This window comes from Rhopalosiphum maidis, chromosome 2 (genome assembly GCF_003676215.2).
Source record: "Rhopalosiphum maidis isolate BTI-1 chromosome 2, ASM367621v3, whole genome shotgun sequence".
Lineage (NCBI taxonomy): Eukaryota > Metazoa > Arthropoda > Insecta > Hemiptera > Aphididae > Rhopalosiphum > Rhopalosiphum maidis.
Genome location: NC_040878.1, coordinates 29,074,118 through 29,089,528, shown reverse-complemented (window position 1 = coordinate 29,089,528; position 15,411 = coordinate 29,074,118). Strand labels below are relative to the sequence as shown.

Here is a 15,411-nt window from a genome sequence, read left to right as displayed (position 1 = left end):
ACAAATTAAATAAAAGTAATATAAGTATGACTGTATGCCTTGTAAAACGCTTCCTAGTTGATGTTTTTACTCGATGTTGCTTTTGAAGAAACTTCAAGCTTTAAAAGTATGCTTACGGTGCATAGCTTTAGATTTAACAAACTTAAAGTGGATATATTAATAATTCCAAATACAACAAATAGAATTATATTTGCAACTCAAACAGGTGAAACTCAAAATGGTTCATGAAACTCTTTTTAAAAAGTTAGATATTCTAATTAAAGTGAAATTAGTTTTAACTATAAAGTGTTCAAAAGTTTAAAAATAAATAAACAAATATTTTAATTAGAAGAAATTATTTTTGTAGCCATGGTTTTTAGAGACGTATTAATGCAAACACAATTTACTCGTTAAAATGGTTATATGAAATATGCATCTTAAAGTTTTAATGAGCTGAATGTAAATAGCTTATTAACTGTGTATTGTAATGTTTACCTATGTATATATTTTTTTAAATATAAAAATAACAAATCATTATACTTTATACACTTGATACATTAATTCCATATTTAATATACAACTTTATTTACAAAATTGATTTGTGACTATTAAATAACAATAAATAACATCTGTCCAAATAAAATTCTTAAAATAGTAAAAAAAAAAATAACTATATTAAATAATTTAATACCTATATAATATAATAAACAATTAATTATAATTTATTACAGTACCTATAATTATTTTTCAGTAGCAAAATATAAAAAAAGGATTTATTGGATATTTTATATACGTAACCTTCAAACGTTTTCGATGATGGGGCCTTTACTTTGTCCGGGTAGGAACTAAGAAGGGATGCAAGTAAATCCTTACAAACGACGTGGCTTCCGAGGTCAACAACACCACAATAGGATGTAAAATCCTCAGGTTTTCGTCAGCTGCGTAGCGGCTATAGGAGGGTTACGTAGGAACTGTCAGAGTAGCTTTGGTCCATGTGCAATAGGGGGTGCGAGGAGGATCAACGATTTACAGGCACAACGAACCGAATTGTTGTCGGTATTTGATTACTGGGATTTGTCTCCACAAGAAAGGATTTGCATTTCCCAACCGAAAACGGGCCAGAGAGAAATACAACAGGTAGCTTTAGGTAGGTAGGTGTAAGTAAAGGACAATTTCCAGAGATTGGCCGAAAAGGCTACAAAAAATAAACCCTCCAAAACCACTCAATGTACATTTCTATATTATACCTACGATTTAATAACTACAACTAACACTAACCAACATTCATATTAACATAACTATTTACTATGGATATTTATGGTAAACATATTATAAAATCATCTTAACGTATGTGTAGTCAACGCTAGGCTAAGCTAATCCCTTTTGTGGCTTCGAGAAATGCTAAATTATTTTTGAGGAAGATGACTGTATTACTATATTACTGATTGTAATTAGTTGTATATTTACAACTTTAATCAAAATATGTGCTCTATACAATTATTTATACAAAAAGTAATTTTATTCTCAAGAGAGAAATGAAAACTGTTAAACAATAAAGACGAATAGGTATATTAGGTTCCTCATGCATTTACATTTCAATTAATATGTTAATTAGTTCCAGAACGACAAAAATATATAATTTCGATTAGTTACGAGCTGTTGCACATTTTTTTCGGACCATTTATTTTAAACGAAATTCAACGTCGTTCGTCTAATCAAGTGGAGGGGGACACAATGTGGTAACGCGATTTTGGCGAGATAATATTTCACATATTTGTTGACTTTTATTGCAGTTTAATGTTTAGTTTGCTGCATATACATACAAAACTAATTAACACGAAAATTCGTAAAAGTATTTCAACACTATTGAAAGCATTTCCAACAATTATAAAACGTAATGTGCTTATAAATTGGAAGTAGAAACATTTTGTACAATAAATATGTGTTTTACAAACCTATAGTGGAATTTAAAAATATAATATGAAACTGTTATATCGAATTATTAACAGTAAAAATAATATCATCAAGTTTTACGTTGTATTTTGCAAATAAAATGTATGATACCATAATATAAATAATAAATATATGCATTAAATACTAAATAATTGATTTATTTAAAAACATTTTTATGGTAAATCAATATCTCAATAATTAACGACACGAAATAGACGTTACATGTTAATAAATAGTCTAATCGATATAACTATCAACTTACATTATTACGTTTCTCACTTTCATTTCAATTATCAGAAATAATGCACTATATAATGTATCGCATATATTGATATATTATTTTTAAATAATTTAGTGGTGATAAGCTATAAAGAAAACAGAAACTATGACACACGAATTGTTTAAGTAATTTATATTTGATTTATCACGCTCTAGGGACGGCCCGAACAATTACATAAATATTTATGTGAAGTCCGATTACATGATTACCTACCTATGCAGTTAGACGTATTATATGACGTATATTATGATTTACAGCAGTCGGTACCACCAAGATGGTCAAAAAATCATACTACATATCGAAGCTGTAGAATGATTTTAAAACGCAATTCAAACATTTCAAACGCCAATGAAATACATTATAGTCGTACCTACCTATATTATGTCGCATCGAATATCGCCCACTCTTATTTATTATGAAATTCATGTTGAACAAAAATAAAAGGGGATGCGTAGTTTCAATATGTCTTGGTGCATAAATACTAAACCATCGCTAAGTTTTTGTTGGCAGAAGTGCCAAACTAACGTGTTTTTTTTTCGAAAATGACTCTGCTGAAGTTTATGTATCACTTCTTTGAAACCCTCCGAGACCATAATAATACAGTTGCCTGAATTCCGATACGAAACTTTCGTACGTGGTCGTTTTAACTTAAGACGTTCGAATATAGAACATCGCAATACTTATGTGTGGTTGCAGGCTGTGTGAGTGTAGACGTTTGTTATGTTGGCACTTTACGTACCAATTAAAACAACTCAATATAAATTACCGAGAAACATTGTTTTAAAACTTCCTCCAAGTATAAATACATTTTAATCTTGCTTTTTAGAGTTAACTACACGAAGTACACAATGTAATATTATAAAATATATACCTATATATCGATTTAAATTAAATAATTCACAGAATATAGGTAATGTCTGCAACGAAGGTAATACGAAAAGTACCTAGTCAGAACAAACTTTGTGACGTTTACATTTAAGAGCATAATAATAAGCTATTCGCGTGTTATTTAATAAAATAGTTAATATACGTACATCAAATTATTATGAATCAAAAGATTGTTAAATAAACAAAATATTTTAACAAATATAATATCATAATATAACATTATTCGTTGGAATAAGTATTATATATTATTTTGAATTTGCTAAAAATTAGTTAACTCCTTAAAAACATTTATAATTATTTGTAAGGCAGCAAAACATACTTAATGTTATTCTTAGTTACAATAAATTATAACACTTATAAATAAATTATAAATAAAATATTGTTAAATTAAAATATTAAGTTTAGAATAATAAAATTAAGTTACAAACATCAGTCCAAATATAAAACAAAATGGTCGACAAATTGCATATTAAATACATTCATACATTTGGATTAAATTAACGTACAAATTATTTTAATAATGTATACCTAAATTAAAAATATTCTGATTTAGAATAAATAATTCTTCATTATGTACTATTACCAATAATTTTAAAAATATCAAATGTATTCAAAAGAATTGGAGATAGAATAAAGTTTTATATTAACAATATATATTTCATTGGTATTAAAAATCAGTAACAAAATATATATTCTATGTTCCATTTGGTCAATTCGTGAACGTTTTAAATGCAAAATGATACTAAATAATATGTGAATACAGTATAATTATATCGAAGAGAAAAATTAATAATAAATTGCTGGGAAAAAACTATTTAAAAAAAAAATTTAATATTGAATAACACGAAAAGATTTTTTTTTATTTTTTATTATTACAATTAATAATTTACGAACATTCGTGGCGTTGTACGGTCTTTAAAGATAACACTGCGTTGTTGTTATTACCTATAACATTAGCTTGTACACACAATGCGCATCATACATTACAAGAACGGGCATAAAAATGAAAGTAACAATTCCGCTGGGATAGCAACATCGGTGGTGCCGTAAAGTTATGTGATCTGCTACCGAGCGTGTTTACGGATAAAAAATTTAAAACACAATTTCCCGAGGAAACGATACCGCGTGTCTTGAAATAACCCGTGTGGCTGATCCACCACCGCTGACTCCTACTCCGTGGTTTCTTACGCCCCACACCCTAAAACTAGCGTGTTATACCTGCGTCGGTTGCCGTACAGTGCGGGGGTAGCGATTTGCGAGTGCTGCATTCAATATACATGAGATCTAGTTTGTGCGCTCCATACTATATGTATATATAAATACAATAATACATACACCGTTTATTTAGACGGCAGTGTTGTTAGTAAGAGGGAGTACGACCCGACGGCAGAAAATATAGTCATTCTCTCTCATAATGGAGATTTAATAAAACGTCTTGGAAGCGAATTTCTGTTTTTCAATATAAATATATATATACACACATATATACATAATAAAATAGGCCGCAGATTTGAACGCCGCCGGCGGAATGCACCCCAAGAACTCGTGTGTGCGGCTTTATTCGTCGAAGATCGCACGCGCGACTATAATATTACATAATATATACCTAGCTTCCACCATTGCAGCCGTCACCGTCACTATATATGTTGACAAGAGGGGTTGCCCGTGAAATTACAACTGCTGCAACTGCTACAAACTACTACTAATACTACTACTACTACTACTACTACTACTACTACTACTACTGATAACCGTTATTATTATTGCTATATTTGATATGCACCGGCGCAAAAGGAACCAAGACGTGTACACGCGACCGGATACGGATAGAGTCAGACACCGAAAACCGTCTATGACAGAACCGGAAACGATTGTGGAGGGCGGACGATATGCGAAAAATTTAATTTCGCCATATGATTTACAGCCTCTTGGCTTTTGTACTTGATTCACGTACCTACATGATCTGTGGTAAAATACGCATGGTAGAGGCACGTGGTTTTTTTGTGCTTCAATCAACATTTTTTTTTTATAAATTATCATTATATAGCATGCACAATATATAACATTAAAATTATGAAGGGAGCGGCTGAATAAAATCCGACGGAATATTCAGCGGATATCAAAAAATACGCGAGGGTGGTATTAAAATATTCTCGGATTTCTTCAGATGTAGGTTATTACAGTTAGTTCATTCAATCACATCAATCCGCTGCTGTCTGTCGGTAGGTAGGTAGTTAAAAATAATAAATAAATAAAAAGAAACAAAAAGTAAAATGGATAATGGTTTTAGATTTAAGGCGGAAAAAAGTAAATCTTTGAATATTGCCTTAACCTGTCATATTTGTAAAAACTGCGATGATTTATTCTTTTTATTACGTTCAAGGAACTCGGTAACAGTGGAAATGATAAATATTAAAATGAACTTTTCCCCGAGAGCAAACGTCTCCAGTGCGTGTAGCGTAAAACGCGTTTTAAATAAACTTGTGAAATGTCTGACATGTAACACGTGTAATTAAAACAACTTAGAACTTTAACACGAAATGTTTAACTAATTTGACCAAATCCTACGTTATTATTTACAATAAACGTGACCATGTTCATAGGGAGTCGCTGGTAAATATACTGTACAGATTTATACACATGTAATTGACAAATTCACAGTTCATGCATCTGATATGGATTCAGAAAAACGTACTTCAAAAAAATCAATATAGTATACAGTTTTTTGCTCTCCTTATAAAAACTTACAAGTAGAACAAGTTTTATTTTAATTTATAATAGGTATATATAACTTTTTGGTTATAAATATTTGTCGTTTTTATATGTACATTGGTATTTACGTATTAATTGTACATATTTAAATATCAAATACTAGTCAAAGGTTTTTGGACCAGTTATTAATAATTATAAAGGCTTATATTATAATATATATATATACATTATGCTTATATATTAACTCAATGAACCAAACTTCAGCTGATAAGTGTATAGAGCGACTAAGCTAATAATTTGCTTCTGTGTTGTATATATAAAGATTAAAATGAATAAATCAATCAACCTGCTCGACGGTTCACAAGCAAACAATTGATACCATGCATACTGAAACCGTTTGTGTATCTCAACCAAAGGGTCCGTTGTATCATGATAGATGCATGTATTAGTGTGGTGAAAAGTAGATTACGGAGACATTGACCGGAAACCTCGCAAACAGGGCGTATACCTATACTAATATAAAACAAGGTAGATGCACGTCTCCTGTTAAACATCTCTCCACGTACTCCAGATAAGACACTTATGATAATTACTGTCGACGCGATAAACACTTTTACACTCAATACTTACACGTCATTTGCACTGGTATAATATTATGTTTTCCACCCACAGCATCATGGATATCGTAGATCTTTGATGGTACCGCAAAAACAAATAACATCTCACCACTTGAATCCACAAACTCGAATAATATTTCCTGTCCCAAAAGTATTCTGCGCATCGCACTTAAACGTCACAATTAAAATCACCCGTTGTACCGTTTCAATTAGCAGCCGTCGTTGCCGTCACCGTCGTCGACGACTTCACCTTCTCTCCCGTCATGCCACTCGAACCAGAGAACGTGCGCACCCTATTACACACGCTTATTATTTTATAGTATAGGTACACATTGTTTTCCATCCATGACTGCTCCTCCTCTTCCATTCCTGTCCCTAGAGACAACAATTTGTTTTTCTGGGTACACCTCCGCCGTGGCAAAAACGAGTGTTTTAATTAGATCCGCTATTCTTCTATACACAATTTTCGCCCGAGACATAACAGACCGAACCGCACCTCGACAGTCTCTTCGCTTCACTCCCTCCTCATTATCGTATAACAAAAGAGAAAACTGCGGTGGTGGACACAATATATATATATAATGTATACGGACTTCAGATGAGCACCAATTAACCGGGAAAAACGACGAAATTAATAAACATATTAATTTCTCATGTCGAGGATGGTGGCGGTTCCGTCGTTAACTTGATGCTCGAGTAGTATTATTCCATACTTCCTTCAGCTAACAGCGGTGCCTTTATTTTTAATTTCTCCCCTTACACTGTGTTTTTTTATGAACTTTTCTGAATAAAATTATAATATTGTATATACCTAAGTAGGTACAGAACAAAAACATATTGTTACGGATGCGCAGACATTGCACCGATGACGGTGTGCAGCAGGGACGACCACGATTCAACGAAAAATAAAGTATTTGAAATTCCATTGAGGTCGACCGCTGCACCACATTAAAAAAAGTTTCGTCGTCACTAGGCTACAGCTGTTTTTATACATACTTTAATTATTGGATGTCATATAACTACTCAGCAACGGTAAGAATTTTATACCTCCAATTCCCATGACTTTAACATTTATTATTTTTATTATTATTATTATTATTATATTACCTATATAGTCAGCGTTATTCCCAAAAACGCGTACCAAGTTGTCCAAAAATTGACATTTAATATTTTTTCGATAGTTAATATACGATTACAAATAAAATAATTTAAAAACAAGTTTCTTCTATATAAAATTAATACAAACTGACGAATTAAACATTTCAGTAACATACTACTTAAAGCTGATTCGTTCTATTTTTTCATGTAGCCAAAATTTCAAAGTAAATTCGTTTGAACTATATTTTAAGTTTACTATAGGTAAGTTCAGTTTTGTCTCAATAGTTTAACGACTTCTTAATTTTTATTCACAATTTGTTTAATATGAAATACACCAAATATTTTTGAGAAAAAAAATTGGTAAAGATAATACATTAATACGTATAATACACTTGTGAACACCAGTGTATACGATTGGGCCTGGTAATTTGTGCCAACTTTCACGATGTTATCAGCTACGCACGGTGGTGGTGGCGTTTATAAGTCCTCATATATATATATATATTTTTATCACTCGACACACAAGTGAAGTTTTTGGCTACCCAAACTTCGATCCTACCAGCGATAATATTATTGAACAAATTTCAGCAAATCCACGTATTGTACCTGTGGATTTAACATGATCTTTATTTCGCGCGAACCGTTTTTACTGACCATTTTATTTTGTGAAAATCGGGAACGCTATATATACGATCACAAACTTTATTTTATATTTTTAAAATCTACGTTCTTCAAATGTCAACACGATTATTTGGGATCGTCCGTAAAGAATAATATTTTATATACATTATATGCATAATTCCAAAGAAGAACATATTTTCTAGAAAATATCAAAATAATCAATACAATATGGTGTTTATTTAGGATTAAAATCCGTAAAATAAACATATAATATTTTATTAATTATATACTAGCTGTTGCATATTAAATATGTTCGTATATTATAATTTTCATTTGCTTTTTTATGTGTTGAAAATTAATACATTTTATAACATTGTATCACATAAATATAATGTTAGAAAATACACAATTTACTATAGTAAAGTTACTTATATTATTGTTAGGTTTGGTTATTGTTTTATTATTATTAATGATATAAATTCTCAAGACATTTCAACTCCACGACTAGATCGATTATTACTTTGAATAAGTGAAAATTCTTAATACTAAACGATTTTAATCGTAAAGCTTCATCATATAATGTTGACATTTATAAGAAGAATATAATATTATTTAAATATAAATAGGAAATTAATTTGTCATTAACATTCATTTCAACTTATTTAGCGAAAACATTAAAAGGTTTAATATATATTAAAAGTACTATCTTTTTTTTTCAAAAATATAAGATAAACACAATTAGGATTAAGAATAAAATAAAGTTTAAAATTAAAATAAACGTTCGAATACATTAAAATAATTTTTATACATTCAATTCGTCGATTTACAAACATCTTATATGGTTATATTTATTGAATTATATTTTATTTGCCTATGTTTATTTACTTATGTAGAATTTTAGAACGTATACTATTATTTTTAATTATTCATCTATGAAAGCACATTTTTCAATTTTATTAAAATGTTTCATTAAGTATATCAAATTAAATTAATAACTTGAGATGGATAAAATATTTATATCGTACCTACTTAATTAACCTATTTTAATATACTTCTTATATTTATCAATTGCACATTTTATGAAAGTTTTACATACATGAATCAATCTCATAATTTGACAAAAACTTCTATAGGACTATCCAACCGGCGACCATACAAATGTGCATTTTATAGGCGGATATAATATAAACGTATTTAATATTAATGTTTTAATTTTTATCAACGAAAATAATAAAATAGTACATTTAATTCCTAATTGCACAATTTATAGTTTATGAAAATAATTTTAACGTAAGTATACCAATGAGTTCAATAGTGACATTATTATTACTCTTATTATTTGTAAATTGTATTGTATTTTTACGATCTATAATACAAATAAATGTATAGTATAAAAGTTAAATCGATATTTTATATAGTTGTATTAACTTGGTTACTACCTACGATACAGTCTCATAAAGTTTCGGTACTCGTCCGTATCCATGTCATAATGGTAAACCGCAACTAGTGGCATATTTGTCACACTTTTCAGGGTCGGGGGAGTAGGGGCGATAAGTTATTTTTCTCCACCTAGCCCTTACTGTCACTGTTCACGAAACAAATATAAAATACCTACACGCGATATAATAATGTAATATACGAATTTTATAAATTTGTTTTTCTCCTATAATCATGCATATAAAAACATGTACAAGTATAAATACAAGAAATAGAGTATTATATTTGTGCACTTAATTAAATACAATAATATAAATACAACATTTAAAAACTTATGAATAAAATCATAAACTATTTACAAGTTTTTCTTCTTTTTTTTATTTTTGAAAGAGAGAGAAAGAGAGGTTTGAATTACTAGTGTTATCAGATAAAACAGTGGATACAATAATTAATATTTAATTATTATAAGCATAATAATTTAAAACATGTATAAGTAAGTATAAAGACAATAATTCATTAATAATCCAATAATAAGTAAAAACACTTTTAAACACGTTTGACATTTGATTACTTTCAGCAAACAGTTGGGTACCAGAAACATTAGTCTTCGTGACTTCAAACGGTCTAAACTCGAAGAAACAAGATAAATGACTAAAATCTGAGTACTGATAATACTAATAAATAACAATAAACGAGTGTTTTGAATTCCTAAATGCATTCGGGTGTAAAGCTTAGTATATAATTGCTAATATAAGTCATTGTAATTTTAGTCTACTGTTGTTTCAAGCATTTATCAAACTCATAGTAATATATTCAAATAATGTATTCTAAAAATGAACAAATCGTTAAAAATCAGGACTTACGCACTGGATTTAATGCTATAAATTATTTTTAAACTATACTTTTAAAACATTTTTATAATTTGTGAGTATTATCACATAAATTAAAATTTCCTAATTATACTTCTGTCCGTTCAAATAAAAAAATTAAACAAACATGTAAATAAAATTTAAACTCTTATTTGTATAATATAATATATATTAATTATAATATCACTAAAAATGGCTATTTGAGATACATTTATTATAGTAAGTTTATCTTTTTATCTTTTGAAGATGGACAAATTATATACCTACTAATCTCGATATAGGATATTGATGTAAATAAATGGTTGACCAATTATTAAACAAAATATTAAGAATAATATTTTTATAATATAATTTATTGCGATCATAATAATAAGTAATAATAAATGTTTGATTCAATAACTTCTCGATTTATGTTTTTATGTATAATTTTTAAATAACTAATCAGTGCTTCGACTATTTTTTTAATATTGATATTATATTTTGATAAATTATTTTTTTGTTTGTTAAAAATGGAATTTTTATAAATAAAATATTATATCCTTAAATTTAATTTTGTATATTTACTTATTATGTAATTTATTTAAACATAAATTTATTTTATTTCACAACCTATTTTTTTTAGTCTTGTTGATTGAATAAACATACGTTGGCTTAATACTGCTATAGATATTTAAATCAAATTCAGAATAATATTTTTTGTTGATTATAAACATAAATGTGTAAAGGAACATATTAAAAAAATATAAGAAAAATTATATAGTACATTATTGTTCAAACATATAAGTATCCTATAAAATATATTGATATTAACTGTAAAATATTGTATAGTATCCAGGCCATTAAAGCAAAAACAGTGTAATATCTCCTGGTAAATAATTACCAGGTATGTAATAAAACATTTAATTTTATCAATATTTATCATAAATAAAAATGCAACTACAAAAATGTATTGTTTTAAAATTAATATAAATATCCTTATAAATTATAATATAAATTCATTACTAAATTAAAATTGTGGTGTAAGTACTTAATAAAAAATATAATTAAAAATTAAAATTAATAAAAGTGTATTAAATTTTATACAGAATTTTTTAATCAATTTATTCAATGTTTTGCTTTGATATAATTTTTAGATGTAGTTTTATTAATGATTTTATCAGTGAATGAATAATTTTTTTTTTAACTTCGTAGTAAATAATTTATTGAGAAGTAAAAAGTAAATTAAGTAGCAAAATAAATAAAATGTTTTACTATTTTTTTATTATTATTAAATAAGTTATTTTTTTAATTAACACTAAACAAATCTGATGAAATACATTTATATATTTAAGCAAAATATATTGATTCTCAGTATAGAATAAATTTTTATTCTATGAAATCGAAATTTTGAATTTTTTGTTTATGCAGTTTATAAAATATCAGTTAGTATTCAAAACGACCAACATTTTAAAAATCTAATTTATAAAATTAAATTTTCATTCCATGTTTAAATTTTAATTTTAATAATTGTATGGTACATCAAGCATATTGCCATTATACTTGTTGAGTATACATTAACATTATAATAGTAAATACGGCTATAATTTTCCAGCAAAATTAAATCAATTAGATTATCACCATCATCATTGCTACCATGATCATTGAAATTCTAAAAGAATGTTAAATATTTTTTTCAAACCAAAAAACTATAAAACTATGATGAACAAGACCTTATATCAACTACAGGGGTATAAAAAAACAACAAACAACGCATATAAAAACTACTGCACAAATATATATGAATATTATAATATTAAATAGTTATTATAATATTATAAATTATATATTATTCTCACTTTGACGGCGACAGTAGTAGTAACAGTAATAGCACAATAACTTCCACGGTTGTGGTCAGTTACGGACCGGACACGCAGTAGCAGCCGACCATGGCGCGCGCAGTCGTCTGGTCAGCCGAAGTCGGCGACGGCCCGAAGATATTTCAAGAAAAATTTAAAACGATTGTTTCTTATACTCTAAAACGGATGATTATAATATCTTCTGTGAGACAGGCATTGTGTTGCGAAAAAACACAACACCACAAGCAATCCCAATGTGTACCAAATCAACGAGTGTCGTGCGAAAAATATGACCTGTCTGTTCGTTTTAAATTTTTTTTTTTTTCAAAATTGTTTTATAATACTTTTATATTGTCGCGTGTACGAAACGTGTGTCGAGGAGCAGCCCAGTCGTCACGCCTATCGGTTGCGTTATCGCGAGACGGCGTGCGGTACGTAACTGTGCGTAGCGTGTACGCGGGCTTCCGACTCGCGCGACCCAACGATACCGTGGAGGGTTGTTTAGCCCGAGTGGCGGCGCTCAAGTCACACGACCCCTCTAGTTGTCCATCTGGATAAACGGACTGAAAAAAAACCATGTTTCTTATATATTGTATTTATGTAATGTGTGTATATATAAATTCCAACGTATGTCCCGTGTCAATTGGAATTGTTAAAAAAGTGCCACCCTCACCAAGACGATTATATGTATATTATAAATGGTATATTTCTATATGCTCTACTAAGTCTATCGTTTTTTTTTTTCGATCGCCTGTCAACAGTCTGTTATTTTTATAACGAATCGACAAATATGTACATCGTTTTTCCCCATATAAATGAATATGTCACTGTGAATGTCCGCGATTGGTGAATGCTGACAGTCACCTGGTAAATATCTACATACACCTAATACGGCGAATGTTGAAAAAAAATAACATAGACATTTACTACAGGATGTTGATATTTACATTAGGATTTTGGTCAATGTTAACATATGTACGTATTCGCACATGCTATTATACGAGTAGCATTAAAATTTCAATATCTTATATCATAAAATAGAAACAACATATGTTTAATTGAATCAATTTGTTAATCCCTCAGTACATCAATTATTTATAGTAAATTTTCTTCACACTCTAAAAACTGGTTGATGGTGTATAACCTATGCTTATTAAATTTATCTTTTTAAATTTTCACTTCACTTATTAAAAATGTATATTTTTTAGTAAATAGAAAAAAAAATTGTCACGTCTTTTTTTAGATACTAAACCATTAAATGTATTATAAAACTTACAGCATGCTTGTTTTCCATAAAAAAAAAATCACATACAATAAAATATATTATAACTACGTTGAATGACAATATCATACTAAATGATAGCAAGGCAGTATAACGTAGAGGTTACACAGTCATACAGATATTATAATAAAAGTAGTCGTATAAGGTAATAAATATTTTATCGAAATTATCAACTTGTATGTACAATATTTTATACTGCATAAGTACTAGATATTATAAGATACTGCATTATAATAATTGTGACTCTGCCGTTATTCCTAAATCAGATTAAATAATATCGGCATTATCAACATTCACCAATATTTTTATACAGGTAAATGTCGAAATTCACTAGTGAATGTTTACTATAACAGTACAAATTTAATAAACATGCCAACATTCACCAATAACATTGGTGTACGACGACATTAACCGGTGACTATCAGCATTAACCAATTGTGGACATTCACAGTAATATATACACTTAATGTTGAATTATGACATTCTATATTCAAGGGATTTGGCAACATCGAGATGAACAAAGCAATAGTTATTTGAATAATTTGAAGATTCGTCGGGTAACGGGTCTCTTAATTTGTTGTGCGCACGCAACGTAATAACGAAAAAAACCATGTGGTCATCGTCGTGTTTTTTATAGTGCCTTTGGTCGTCTTTTTACACCGTTACGGATGTTTTATATTGTCGTCCGTCGTGTGTAGGCAACGGACGCTTTTACGACCTTTACTTTAATATACACGTATTTACGTTGAGTTGTCACGTTACTCGTAGCCGGGCGTGGGTTTGCCGTGTGGTCACCATCTTTATTCATCGCGTAATTGGCTTGTGATACTGCTGCCGAATTGTTTTATGATTATTGCATGTGCGGACGATCCGAGCCACAACCAAAACCAGGTCAGACGTATCATCACCCGTTTTTCCTATATTACTATTTTTTGTTGTATTATAACATCACGATTGTTGTTGTCAGCATCGTGAGTGTATATATTACATACATATTTATATTAGTAATATTACGTTCGTAATTATATTATTTTCTGTGTATTATCACACACAGCGATTGATAGAAACCTCGTATGTGCTATATATTTATATACATTTGTTTGATAATAAGGACGTTTATTTTACTATTTTATACTTAATGTTATATTTGCGTTAGGACTAACATAGTTTGTAAGTTACGCTCGTGTAGATTTCGATAATTGTTAGTCTATTACTTAAAATAAATTGAATAGTCCACTTTAAAAATATCACTATTTTTTATTGTATATCTATGATCTATAGATCGAACTTGCAGTTGATTATTCCTCTCAAAATAGTTGACGATACAACCGTAGTATTTCAGTTGAATGCCGCTATCGCAACAAACAACTGACTAACAGCAGTTAGTATTATAGTTAAACTATAATCATTTTATGGTAAAAACCATTTTAATTATTTTATTTTAATGGTTATTGATAATAACACAGTACAATATATGTAAAATGTAACATTATTATTCATTACTTATTAGTAATAAGTAATTACTTATTAATTTTGTTCAGTTGTTGACTATTTGAGTAGTTGTTTGATTGTTATCATATTATATTTATATGCAAAATGTATTATAAATATTATTACATTCAATTACCATTATATAAAATTCTATTTTTGTAAACTTTTGTAAGATGTCATCTCTACTAGTACAGCAAGTACTAAGTCATCCTGTGTAGAAATTTGAACACATTCTTTCATAAAACTTCATATCATGAAAAATTTAGATTATATATAAGTAAGTGAATATTAATATCACACTCATAATAGGGTTAATAGGGATTTATATTGTTATCATCACATTTATTGG

General features: G+C 28.7%; 1 protein-coding gene across 2 annotated transcripts in view; it reads right to left on the bottom strand.

Moving 5' to 3' along the window:
* The window catches only part of LOC113551498 (discoidin domain-containing receptor 2-like), a 159,185-nt gene extending 146,471 nt beyond the window's left edge, over positions 1–12,714 (bottom strand). For both annotated transcript variants that reach the window (XM_026953767.1, XM_026953766.1), the window contains exon 1: positions 12,290–12,714. The gene's annotated coding sequence lies outside the window, so the exon portion shown is untranslated. The remainder of the gene's footprint in view (positions 1–12,289) is intronic.
* Between the last annotated feature and the right edge of the window lie 2,697 nt (positions 12,715–15,411).